The following is a 13,515-nucleotide window of genomic DNA, read 5'->3' as shown; positions in this document are numbered from 1 at the left end:
GGTCTCTTGGTGACCCACCATCCCCCAAGAAGGAGATCAAGTCCTTGGGAGTATGGTTGGAAGAAAATCTGTCCTTCAGGACTCATGCCAGGAAGACTGCAGGGGTTTGCTTTGGCTTACTGAAATCAGCCCGAAAGGTGCTACCTTTGCTTCCTGATCCAGCAAGGAAGCTGTTGATACGTGGCCTAATTCTATCGAGGCTCGATTATGGGAATGCGCTGTTTCTCGGTGCCCCCGAAGCGACCTTCAAAACTCTCCAACAGGTGCAAAACGCAGCTGCGAGAATCCTTATGGATGTTCCCAGAAGGCAGTCTGCTGCTCCTGCCCTCAGAGCGCTTCACTGGCTCCCCGTGAAGGAGCGGGTGAAATTTAAAGCGCTATGTACTGCCCATAAAATTTTACATGGCAAAGGCCCCCCTATCCTTGCTAATATGGCCCGTCCCTATAAACCCCCACGTCTGCTGCGCTCGGACCAAAAACACCTTTTGCAGTCAGCCAGAGTAAGAAAAGCTCGTTCTGGGGGCAGGCGTTTCTCGGTGCAGGTGGCGTCTCTTTGGAACTCGCTGCCCCTCAGGATTCGCTCAGAGCCCAAGATCCTACCATTTAGGAAACTTCTTAAGACCCACTTGTTTCCACAGTAGTGATTAGCCGAGTCTCCCCTTCTGGTCTGTTGCGCCGGGAGGCCCCTGGGTAAGCTGAGCGCATTATAAATTTCATATTATTATTATTACATGTTTAGATTTTTTTTAATTAAAGCAGGTTTTAGATGTACTTATTAGTGTTATGGTTATGTTTAAGTATTTGTGATTATGAGGTCTTGGAGTCAGGCGCGCAACACCCATTGGGCTCACCGGGCTTCACTGAGTTACTGACTCCATATCCCTCATTGAGTCCATCTCACTCCCTGAGTGTGTATTTGGGATCACAGTGGTCTGGCGCTCCATGGTCTGAAGGTCGGGTAGTTGAGCCTCCCTCCACATAAATGCAGGCTCTCTTGCAATCCTAGTCTAGCATAATACCTTCTCCTGACCCGCCTCTGCCCTGTGGTTTAGCCCAACTTCTGTCCTGGGCAAATGATTGTTGAGAAGAGTTCATCCCAGTAAGCCAGCAATCAGTGCAGAAGGCAGGCCTCTCACAGTGCTCAGACACACCCAGTACCCAACCAGGGTACAGAAGGCACAAAACGTAAGCACTTGGAGGCACTGCCATGTCTGAAAACTCAGTTGCAGTCCTGCTTAGAAGTTGCCCTGACACTAGAGGAGCAATGCACCAAAGTGTACGTGACCGCACAATCTACTTCATTGGTCCACTTCCTTGAGGAGCAGACACCAACACTGCACAATAATTTGCCTCTCAGGAGTCTTATCTGGAATTTGCAGCCTGTTGCATCAGGACACAGTCACCAGCAGCAATCCCTTCTTCAAGGGCAGTGTGTGGAAATTTGAGAAATTGATATACATAAACAGTGTTCATTATTCCATTTTTTCCCGCTCCTCTCCCTGTAAGCACCATAAATATCGTGAAATATTGACCGCATCACTCTGTCAGTAAAAGCCCGCACCCATATGTACATGACAACCATTTTAGGCACCCTGGCCCTTTTTCCTGCTCATTAGAATCACCGGCTTCCCTTCTGCGCGTATCTGGACCCCCCTCCTCTCTCTCTCACATGCAGGGATTATGAAACCCTCTCCCTCTGCGCGACCCTGCCCTGAAAGGCAACCCTCCTGCTTGACCCACGCAGACCCCCCATTCCCTCTTGAAGAGGCATCCTTCGCCTTAACTGACATAGCCCTCCCCAGCTGCACCCGACTGCCCCCGCTCTCTCATGTACGGGTCATAAGATCTCTCTCTCTCTATGCGACTCTGTCCCTGTGTCCACCCTGGCTCCCCCTCCCTTCTCCTCACACGGGCAAGTCATAAACCTTCTTCTTCTGCAAGACCCTGTCCTTGGTAATCACGGCCGCGCCTGACCAACACCCCCCGCTCCTTTCATGAATAACCCCTCTGTTAGTAAACCCTCCCTCCGCGATTGACTGTCCACACATGTCTGAGGTCATCTCCTAAGCCAGGAGATACTGTTTACTGCTTATTGTATGGAATCACCCCTCTTCAAAGGACCCACTATTGATCCTGGCCACCCCACCCCCTGGGCTATGATCAGGCGCACACATCCTAAAGGTTGGCGGAACACTCAGCTGCATGATTACCCTCCCCTCTTATCTGCAGGTCAAGGGTCCCTATTGTGAACATATGTGGGGTAGGATTGACACGAGGATTATGGGGATGTCTTTTTCGTGTTGCACAATGTCATGATTGTAATGCTAAAGTGTTCTGTAAAGTATAAAAGACGATCTCTCAGCTCACTTGTTAGAGCACCTCCCGATGACACCTTGTTTCGTGTCTGAAATGACAGGCTCTCCTCATGAGAAATAAACCCTGTTCTTGTGTCCCTACCTCCAGCGCCCGTCTCTTTATTTGGTAACTATTCAGAATGGAAACTAAGAGGCGTCTTGCGCCGGCCATCCGGGCATCGATACTGGTATGGAAACCCACATTTCTACAATTGGCGTCCCAACGCGGGGTCCATCAGTGACATAAGGTCCAGTGAGAGAGATCCAGACGATGAGGTGAACATCTAAATGATCGGAGTATACCTGCCTTGAGAGGGCCCTCGTCCGGCTGCCGATTGAATGAACTTCACCAATTCTGAACGGACCTCTCTCGAGTGACCCACTGTCCTGACTGGAATCCAACAGGACTGCTGCGGTAAAATCATGGAGTAAGAGAACGATCGGGCGCTGGAAGGAGGAAGGCGAAGAACTGCCCACACGGTCCGGTCCGGGTAAGGTCGCGTAAATGCGACAAATTGTGAAATAATTGTTTGGTTTGGATAATACTAGTATTACTCTTTTGTTGGTACCTCTGGAGATTCACCGTCTGCAAACGGAGAAACAACAGGTTCTCCCTTTGCAAGCAGTGAAGGATAGGTAACGCAGACTTTTGTCCCCGTTGTAATCCGTCGTGCCTATCTTCCTCCCCCACTGTTGTCCCGAACTGTCGTTCGTGGATTATTGTCTGGAGATTCTTTGTCTGCAAACAGGGAAGAACAAGGTCTCTCTTTGCAGGTAGAGAAAGAGTGGGTAACGCAAACTTTTCGTACCCACTTATTCTCCCCACTGATTGTTTGATTGACCGAACACTGATTGTTCGGTATTGGTTCTTTTGAGGTATTCACCGCCTGCAAACAACGGAGAATAGAAATATTCTGTCTAGTCTTTGCCCGCCGTGATAAGATAGGTAGTGCAGACTTTTGTCCCCGTTGTAATCCGTCATGCCTATCTTCTCCCCACTGATTGGTAGCCTGTTTAGCCCGGACCGCTTATTAGAGATGAACCATCCAGCTCCACTGGAGGGCACACCTAATAAGGACATGTTCATTAAGTGTGGACTAGTCGCTATAGCTTATAATAGGTTATGGCATAAAAATACAAGAAAAAGAGTTGAGCGAAATCAGTAGGCCACTGAGGAGTTATCAACTTCGCTAAAAATAAAATAAGAAATGTTAGAAATAACCCGTAATAAGAAACATTAAAAAAAATGGCGAGGGAAGACAAGCTTGACACCAAGGCAGCCACGAGGTAGCTAGGTTCCGTTGCCTATTCCTGCCCTAAACATGTCTGCCTCATTACCCACCACGCCCAAATAACAGTCACATGAAATAGATACAAATCAATAGGTACCTACCCCCATTCCGGAAACTCCCGAAGTGCAACAGGTCCGCGGTTACGCCCATCCGGTAGGCAAGGCCTCGAGGCATGCAGGGCTCGCCTGGCCGCAGTCGGAAGGGGAGGCTGTGGGGCGGACGGCCCAGAAAACCGTGATGGCCTCTCCTTCTCTCCTCTTCTGCTGCCCTGCAGGCCACGGGGGGGGGCTGTCTTGCCTCAGCCACCGACCACCCCCCCCTCTGTCTCTCGCCTGGTCCGGCCCGCAAAGAAGGCCGAAGCCAAAGCGAGGACGGCGGCGCTTACAGGTAGTCCCGCCACATGTCAAACTCCTGGATAGTTTCAGGTAGTCCCGCCACATGCCGACGCCTGGACAAGCGCAAGTAGTCCCGCCACATGTCAACCCCTGGAGAGTTGCAGGTAGTCCCGCCACATGTCAAAGGGGGGGGGGTCTGTCTTGCCTCAGCCACCGACCCCCCCCCCCATCTTCAATAGCCGGCACGGCCAATATCGAAACGGCGGAGCCGAGGATCGGCGAGGGGTCGCTGGAAGGGGGAGGTGGCGCGAACGAGCCTCCCCCACCTCCCTCCAGGTGGAGGCTTCCAGCGACACCCCAACGCTCTTACTTAAAGAGGGTCCACATCGAAAAACGGTCTTTTGCCCGGGTCGGGCACACGCCCCATGCCTTCTCTACTCAACTTTGAAGATTCTATGAGAGCCGGGGGGGCCCCCGACCCCTCTGCATGGGTGCCCCCGTCCCCCTCACTGGGACCCGCGACATCGACACACTCCTGCCGGCGCCAGCCTCAGTTTGGAAATGGCTAAAACACAGCCAAGGTACAGACTTGTTCAGTTCCGGTGGAACACCAGAATGACCCGGTAGGAAAATTGTTGTTGCCCTCCCCACTCTTTGACTGATGGTCCATTTATTAGACTGTTACCACATTGCGAAAAACTTTTTGAATTGCCAACGGAAGGTTCTGGTCCAACCATGAGTCATTGGAGGCATTCTGACTATACCGGAACCTGCCTGACCTCGCCCAAAATGGCGCCGATACACGAAACGAAAACTTTCGAACTCCCTGTTCACCTGGATTGCTCGAATATTGATGCTCTGAGATATGTATGCATTTTTGGACAATGAAAGTCGATAAGATGGATAGTGATTATGTGCTTAGAGAAGAAAGCAATACAGATATTGATCATGTGTGTGGACAATGAACTGATTTAGGGTGGGTACTAATTATGAATGGGAACAACGAATTGGTGTAATTTGGACAGTGAACGAGCATCTGGATAATTAATTAATTGAAAACTGAATCCTTGACATGCATCATGCTTGCTCTGTAGTAAAGTTCTATACGATTTTATTGCACTGTCGCACTTTATGCAATGAACTGCCACCAACTTCATTCTTCTTATGTACAGTTCCAATCTGCTCCGTGGCCGGTCCACTGGATTGTGGGCCTGTATTTATACACCAACACTTTTTTTTATTAAAAGTATTTTTGAGAAAGAAAGCATAGTTGTAGCGGTTGCATTAATGAGTTTTGAATGTATTACTACTGTGAGCAACGAGAAAGTATGATGAAGGCTGAAGGTTAAAAAGGACCCGATATTTAGCAGCTACATTACGTGTCACAGGCAGCCGAAAAGTGTTTTAGACGCCCTTAAAACGACACCACAGAAATACCGCCTGACTGCCACCCTTGCACATAACCAAAAGGGGTCGCGACCAAGTAACTCTTGTAGATACGCAGATCGTCAATGATTATCTATCTGACATTACTGGTCCCTCTGGGCTTAAAACGCCGAGATGGTAAAGAAATGCACTACGTGGGGATAGGTCGAGTATGTGGTAGGTAAAAACATTTTTCGGATTACTGCATGCTGATGTGGTTTGAATGCTGCCCCCCACCCCCCTTCCTTCTCCGCCCTTCTGCAGGTCGCGTTGGAACATCGGCTGAAGTATGGGAGGACGATGATCGAACCACCGACGAGAAAGGGAAGAAGGGAATATGAGCATGGTCCTTATGACGATAAGTTTTTAAAAAGACGTAGACTTAACATAACTGTTCCTCCTTAGAACATAGCGACTGGGAGGATGGACTGACAGAGACTTGACGGGTACTGTATGACGAAAATTGGCTCGAAATAACACGTTGGAGAATGTAACTAGACGTTTGACTAGGTAGGGAAAGGACAAAAGAAAAGTGCACGGGTAAGGGTTACCAAGACTGCACCCATCTGGGAAGTTAGAAATGTTGCTGATGTTCAAAATGTACTGCCCCCCTTCTCACACTCTTATAGATCTAGCCAAGCTGTCCGACTGTTCTCCCGATCAATACTTGCCGTTGCCTCAGCCTGAAGAACTTCCCACCAAAGGAAGAAACTGGAGAATGGTTTAAAATCCAACCATGGGTAAATAGCGCGACCAGGTTCATTTCTGATCGACTAACCGAGGTGTAAGTATTGGCCATTGAGAGCGCTCGAAGAGCTAACAAGCGAGAGGGAAAAGGAGGGAAAGGTAGAAAGAGCTAAGCACGTAGGTAAATAGGATAGTAAAAGATAAATAGGATATAAAAAATATAGATCTTGTTGGCCAACTATTGCTTTCTGTTTTGTTGTGAATGTCTTATATATGTAATACATGTACTGTCTTCCTTCGTCTGAGTTTGTGTGTGTGTGTACTGTAGGGGTTTGTGTTCTTTCTTTGTTTACGTCTCTCCGTTACCTGACCCCCTACTGTTCTGTGTTATGAACGCACTAAATGACCTATTTTTGTACACGTCTCTCCCTTTCTCTATCTCTCTCCTTCACTCTATCTATCTATCTCTCTCTCTCTCTCTCTCTCTACATGTCATACGTGTACCAAATGGCTCGTTTAGATTGCGGACGACTCTCACTCTATGAGAGTCTCCTTATTTCCTCTTCCTTTTTATGGTAAAATCGTGCCTCGCAGGCACCAGTCTGATTGGATAATTATTGAACGCGAAGGTGTTCAGCGAAATTGACCGAAAACTAAAATGATTGTATCTCGCCATATTACTGCCTCTCCTTTCTGCAAAATGAATGAACTCGAATTGGCTGAGAAGGAAAGGACAGGTAAGACGACTAAGGTCCCCCAATCTGGCCTTTATAGGGGAACTGTATGTCAATGGCACCTTATTTTTCTGTTCATCAGAGACGAACGCCCACGTCCAGCTTGACCCCCAATGCCCAGATTACCCCACCCCCCCCCCTTCTTTTTGCACCCAAGCGCGAGCTCCCGAAGCATCCCCGCCCCATTTGATAGACCCCAGTTGCTGTCCGGGATATAAACATGATGACCATGAGTAACTGTCGTCCGTCGAGAAAAAAATGTTTTACGTGACTCTCGATGATAGTGCCCCCGCCCTGTTTGAAAAGGTTAGCCAGCCTTGAAGGGAAACGTTAGACTGTTAAAGGCTTGGGTTTGAAAGGCAAGTCTACACTGGAAGCTCCAAAATGTTGAAATTGATGAAATGCGCAGTTGATGGGAATATAATTTCTATGCATTTATGTCATGAATAGACGATGAATACACTTGGCATGAACACAGTAGGAATGTTGACATATACACTGCTTGGTAATAGACCTCTGACTGTGACCGATGAGCGTATCTCCCAAGTGCGCCGGATTGAGGGAGGAATTCACCTGCATAAATGACTTCTTCTGTCAGTTCTCTAAAAGCTTGTTTTGTACCTATTCAAAGATTTGCGATCACCAGAGGAGAAGGGTCGGACGAGCCTGGCTGCAGATCTTGAGATACATGCGACCTCGACCAAAGGTGGAGCTGCAGAGCAACAAGATACGGGACGAGACAGCAATTTCAAACGTGGAAAATGAAAAATGACGGGCTGCCCTGAAGCCCTCCGTCTGCTAACCCACGTGTGCCTGGAGTCTCCGTCCCCCCTTCTTTGGGCCCAAGATGGGCCTGCCTACTTGTTATCCTTTGCTCCCCTGGTCTCTTTTGTGTGTCTCAGGAACTCTGACCCAACTCCGCTCTCTCTCCTATCGACTATTTGAACCACACCCACCCTCTTTTCCATGTGACTTCACGCCAAAAGGAACGGCACTTAAGTGGAAATAGGGTGGTGCTACGGAAATCTAGGTGCCGAGCATAAGGCGCCACTAAAAGGACTGGTTAGGGAACAGGACTGTGGTCTAACAGCAGAGGACAGACCGCACCTTGCAACGCGAAAGGTTGAATACGAGCTGGACCTATAGCTCCACCGCCGGTGCTCAACAGCGCCAACCAGAGGACACGGACTACAGCCTACCAGTGATGGCTCACCGTTAAAAAGACACTGTGACGAAGAGATCTTGTGTATTGAACTGAATTCCGCCCTCGGCTACTTGGTCAAAATATTCATTGGTCGCATTTTTTAAGTCAGATACATTGCAGTGCGTCTGAATGTTGGGAACTCGACAAATGCAATTTTCTATGTGCTGCATTCTGCCCATCACGTCAACTGTTCATGATTACATACCAAATGTTAATATTGACAAATGCTAATTCTTCAACTACGCCTGTGTATTTTTGTACCCCCATCAATTACCATAATGAACTCTGTCATGTAAAAAGGGGCGAGCCTGTGTATTTTTGTACCCCCATCAATTACCATAATGAACTCTGTCATGTAAAAAGGGGCGACTGTGGAAATTTGAGAAATTGATATACATAAACAGTGTTCATTATTCCATTTTTTCCCGCTCCTCTCCCTGTAAGCACCATAAATATTGTGAAATATTGACCGCATCACTCTGTCAGTAAAAGCCCGCACCCATATGTACATGACAACCATTTTAGGCACCCTGGCCCTTTTTCCTGCTCATTAGAATCACCGGCTTCCCTTCTGCGCGTATCTGGACCCCCCTCCCTCTCTCTCACATGCAGGGATTATGAAACCCTCTCCCTCTGCGCGACCCTGCCCTGAAAGGCAACCCTCCTGCTTGACCCACGCAGACCCCCCATTCCCTCTTGAAGAGGCATCCTTCGCCTTAACTGACATAGCCCTCCCCAGCTGCACCCGACTGCCCCCGCTCTCTCATGTACGGGTCATAAGATCTCTCTCTCTCTATGCGACTCTGTCCCTGTGTCCACCCTGGCTCCCCCTCCCTTCTCCTCACACGGGCAAGTCATAAACCTTCTTCTTCTGCAAGACCCTGTCCTTGGGAGTCACGGCCGCGCCTGACCAACACCCCCTCTCCTTTCATGAATAACCCCTGTTAGTAAACCCTCCCTCCGCGATTGACTGTCCACACATGTCTGAGGTCATCTCCTAAGCCAGGAGATACTGTTTACTGCTTATTGTATGGAATCACCCCTCTTCAAAGGACCCACTATTGATCCTGGCCACCCCACCCCCTGGGCTATGATCAGGCGCACACATCCTAAAGGTTGGCGGAACACTCAGCTGCATGATTACCCTCCCCTCTTATCAGCAGGTCAAGGGTCCCTATTGTGAACATATGTGGGGTAGGATTGACACGAGGATTATGGGGATGTCTTTTTCGTGTTGCACAATGTCATGATTGTAATGCTAAAGTGTTCTGTAAAGTATAAAAGACGATCTCTCAGCTCACTTGTTAGAGCACCTCCCGATGACACCTTGTTTCGTGTCTGAAATGACAGGCTCTCCTCATGAGAAATAAACCCTGTTCTTGTGTCCCTACCTCCAGCGCCCGTCTCTTTATTTGGTAACTATTCAGAATGGAAACTAAGAGGCGTCTTGCGCCGGCCATCCGGGCATCGATACTGGTATGGAAACCCACATTTCTACAAGTGGACTCCATGGCAGACCAACCAGATTCATCTTAACCCTCAGACAGCAAGTAGCTGCTGCTTCAACACTCCCTGTTTCTCCTTGAACCAGCTGCAGGATTTGGCTGTATGCTGTCATCCTTCACAGATTTCTTCCTGGATGCTTTGTATGCAAATTTGAAAGGCTGGGAGACACCCCTTGGCCCAATAAACTGTCACAGCACCTGGTAACTCCCACTTTTCTTAGTGCAACTCTCACAGTCACCCATGCAGCTCCTGAGATCATCCTTTGGTCCCAGGGCAGCGGACTCAATTGGTATCACTGTCCTGATACAGGATACCATCTCTGCCTTTGGTCCCAGATGCAGATGCCTCTGTGTGGACAATTCTCCAGTATTGGATCTTTCATGGATTCACATGTTTGAACCTTCCCATCATCAAGCTTGGAGTCCCACAGTATCATTACAATAAAGTCTAATGTTATACATAGCCCTTAGGTTGTAAACGTTTCCACTTATGTTACCTGTTCCCATCATTTGAAAAGAACCAAACTCTAACTCTGTGGCAGTTTTGGACTTCCTCCGTCTATTGGAAGTCCTGCAAATACGACTAAGCTTATCAATGCATTCTGCTGATTAGTTGGAGTTTGGTTCTTTTTAAATGAATAAAGGGGTCTTCCCCTTAGTCCATAGGCTTGTTCCCATTATTAACGACATCCCGCCGTCCCCTGTTCCATCTGTCAGAAACACTGATTGGCTCTTTTTTAAATTAAAGGAAAGTGGCAAGCATATGGCTAGGGATGTGGCTTGGGCTCAAACGACATATGCACATTTATGCATGTAACACACTAATGACGTGCAAACGCTCTGCATTACACAACTATGGGAAAGAGCCTACCAAGTAATGAAGTCCCCACAAGCTCCCATAGAGAAATGGGAGTATGTGGCCGCACCATGTGTGGTCGCATCGTAATTATGCGGTCAGGACTGCCAACTGGAGGTCTGTCAGTCCCAAATCCGCAATGTTGTCCGTTGGAGGTAACTGACCAACATCATAATTGGGCCCAAAGTGTGTCATTCTGCCAGGGGAGAGAACCACATACTTGCAAAAGGAACTGTGCCATGTTACATAACAAGACATACTTTTTTTCTTACAGCATTCATCCTCGGGCTTGTGAAGCTGTTTGACTACATGCTCATTGTAGTCAAACAACATCCTTTGCATGAAGTAGAGCTCACAGCAATTCCCCCCAATAGTTTTTCATCACTGTATATGATATGTTATACTTTGATGCCTTTTTAAAGCAAGTATTTGTAATGCAATAGGTTTTGCATTACTGCAAGTGTGAGCTATTGGAGCTAGAGGAGGTTACCTGCAAAACAAAGAATAATATAGAGCATCCCATGCCCATTGTTTGACTAGCAAATGTGTGCTCTAATTGTTGTCCGGTTTCAAATGCAGAATTCATCACATGTTTTCTCCGCTTGACCTGAGCATTAATCAATCCTGATTATCTGCCATTTTAGCCCCGCCCCATTGATTAACATTAGCCACGCCCCTTCATTTGCCATGTTAGCCCCCCCCCCGAAATTAAGACCAAGTTGCGCCCCTGCTTGGAGTCCCTAGTTCTTTTTCTTAATTGTTTGTGATATTGGATATATTCAATGTCTGTATAGATTTAAACATTTGCACTATAACATGGCTTGTATTTTTGTCTTTTGTCAGAAATATGTGTCTTTAGTTTTCAAAAACACTTACGTTTCTTATATTTTTTTTACAAGTTTGCTGCCCTGGGGAAGCCTTCATTTAGACAAAACGCCTTGGCTGCACTACCTAACAAGCATTTGCAATGCTATAGGTCTCGCATTTGCAAGAGTTTAAGCTATTGGCATTGTAAATGCCAATGCCTTTTATTTATGTTTTAAAAACCATCACGTAAATAAAAGGCATTGTCATTTACAATGCCAACAGCTCAAACTCTCGCAAATGCGAGACCTACTGCATTGCAAATGCTTGTTACTTTGTGTATCCTTCTTTCGGCCAAATTGATTCAGTCCTTTGATCTATTGTTGTTCATGTATGCCAATGGCACTCAAATCATAATTAACAAGAGCTGCCACATTTGACCAGGGTAACACAATTAAACGAAATGAAAGAAGAAAACGCACGTTTTAGTAGTCAAACAGGTTGGAACTTATTTAAAAATGATATTCTGGTAACTGAATATGAACGCGGTGGGTGAACTGTGGTAAAATAAGCCGACAATGACGACTAACCCACCCCACTTACAGGTGGAAATCCCCTCACCCCGGGGTTGCAGCGGATGTACCTCAGCGCCGTGTGAGCTGAGGCGGACTGTCTCCCCTTCCCCCAAGGCAGCATGGTCTTGCCCCCTCACTTACCTCCAGATAGGAACTAGTCCCCTCAGAAGGGGGCTGCAGCGGACGTACCCTTGGGGTGTGCGCGGAGAATTCACAATGTTTTGGGGGAAGAGGCGGCAGTAAACGAAAGCGAAACTTAAGTGAGGGCGGGGCGAGAACTGCAGCAGGGGGCGTGTCGTATGAGGAGCGCAGCCCTCAAGTTTCCCAGGCCCACGCTGGAGCAGTCGCAGGGTCTTGGGTTAAAGTGCATTGTGGGACTTGTAGGCGTTACTTTACAATGTGATGAACAAGACTACAAGTGCCCGAATGCGAGGAACAAAAGCCCCGAGGGCAGGTCTGTACTGTTAAGGCAGAGGAGGGGCCGATGTATGAGAGAGGGTAACAGCACATGAACAGGAGCAACAGGTGCACAAGCAGCTGCGAGCAACACACACCACATGCCACAAAAACACACACCATACCACGTGCCGCCCCACTCCTCGGCGGGGCACACACAGCGCTTCCTCACACCAGAAAGTGCACGCAGGGGCCGCCACCCTTACTTGCGCTCAGCAGCTGCACAGCGCCTCGCTGCCCCGGGAGCAGCGTTGGCGCTTCAGACCAGGGGTTCAGGAAGCAGCTCTGCCCGGCTGAGGCTCACTGAAGCAGGAAGTGAGAGCAGAGGGAGGGACAAGGGTGGGAGGAGGAGACGTGAGAGCTGAGGGAGGGACAGGAGGAGAGAGGGAGGGAGCGACAGGGGTGGGAGGAGGAGAAGTGAGAGCAGATGGAGGGCCCGGAGGAGAGAGGGAGGGAGCGACTGGGATGGGAGGAGGAGAAGTGAGAGCGGAGGGAGGGTCCGGAGGAGAGAGGGAGGGAGCGACAGGGGTGGGAGGAGGAGAAGTGAGAGCAGAGGGAGGGTCCGGAGGATAGAGGGAGGGAGCGACAGGGGTGGGAGGAGGAGAAGTGAGAGCGGAGGGAGGGTCCGGAGGAGAGAGGGAGCGACAGGAGTGGGAGGAGAAGTGAGAGCAGAGGGAGGGTCCGGAGGATAGAGGGAGGGAGCGACAGGGGTGGGAGGAGGAGAAGTGAGAGCAGAGGGAGGGTCCGGAGGCTAGAGGGAGGGAGCGACAGGGGTGGGAGGAGGAGAAGTGAGAGCAGAGGGAGGGCCCGGAGGAGAGAGGGAGGGACCGACAGGGGTGGGAGGAGGGGAAGTGAGAGCGGAGGGAGGGCCCGGAGGAGAGAGGGCGGGAACGACAGGGGTGGGAGGAGGAGAAGTGAGAGCAGAGGGAGGGTCCGGAGGATAGAGGGAGGGAGCGACAGGGGTGGCAGGAGGAGAAGTGAGAGCAGAGGGAGGGCCCGGAGGAGAGAGGGAGGGACCGACAGGGGTGGGAGGAGGAGAAGTGAGAGCGGAGGCAGGGCCCAAAGGAGAGAGGGAGGGAACGACAGGGGTGGGAGGAGAAGTGAGAGCAGAGGGAGGGCCCGGAGGAGAGAGGGAGGGAGCAACAGGGGTGGGAGGAGGAGAAGTGAGAGCAGAGGGAGGGCCCGGAGGAGAGAGGGAGGAAACGACAGGGGTGGGAGGAGAAGTGAGAGCAGAGGGAGGGCCCGGAGGAGAGAGGGAGGGAGCGACAGGGGTGGGAGGAGGAGAAGT

The 13,515-nt window shown here is 49.5% G+C and overlaps 1 protein-coding gene across 3 annotated transcripts in view; it reads right to left on the bottom strand.

Moving 5' to 3' along the window:
* The window catches only part of PARP10 (poly(ADP-ribose) polymerase family member 10), a 453,255-nt gene extending 440,707 nt beyond the window's left edge, over positions 1-12,548 (bottom strand). The window contains exon 1 of one of the 3 annotated variants that reach the window (XM_086966532.1): positions 12,434-12,548. The gene's annotated coding sequence lies outside the window, so the exon portion shown is untranslated. Of the gene's footprint in view, positions 1-11,912; positions 12,026-12,433 lie in introns of those variants that run through there. The other 2 variants (XM_086966534.1, XM_086966533.1) reach the window with 2 other exon arrangements.
* Between the last annotated feature and the right edge of the window lie 967 nt (positions 12,549-13,515).

Source organism: Lissotriton vulgaris, chromosome 4_1 (genome assembly GCF_964263255.1).
Source record: "Lissotriton vulgaris chromosome 4_1, aLisVul1.2, whole genome shotgun sequence".
Lineage (NCBI taxonomy): Eukaryota > Metazoa > Chordata > Amphibia > Caudata > Salamandridae > Lissotriton > Lissotriton vulgaris.
The sequence above is the reverse complement of the archived record's forward strand: the minus strand, read 5'-3'. Positions and strand labels throughout refer to the sequence as shown.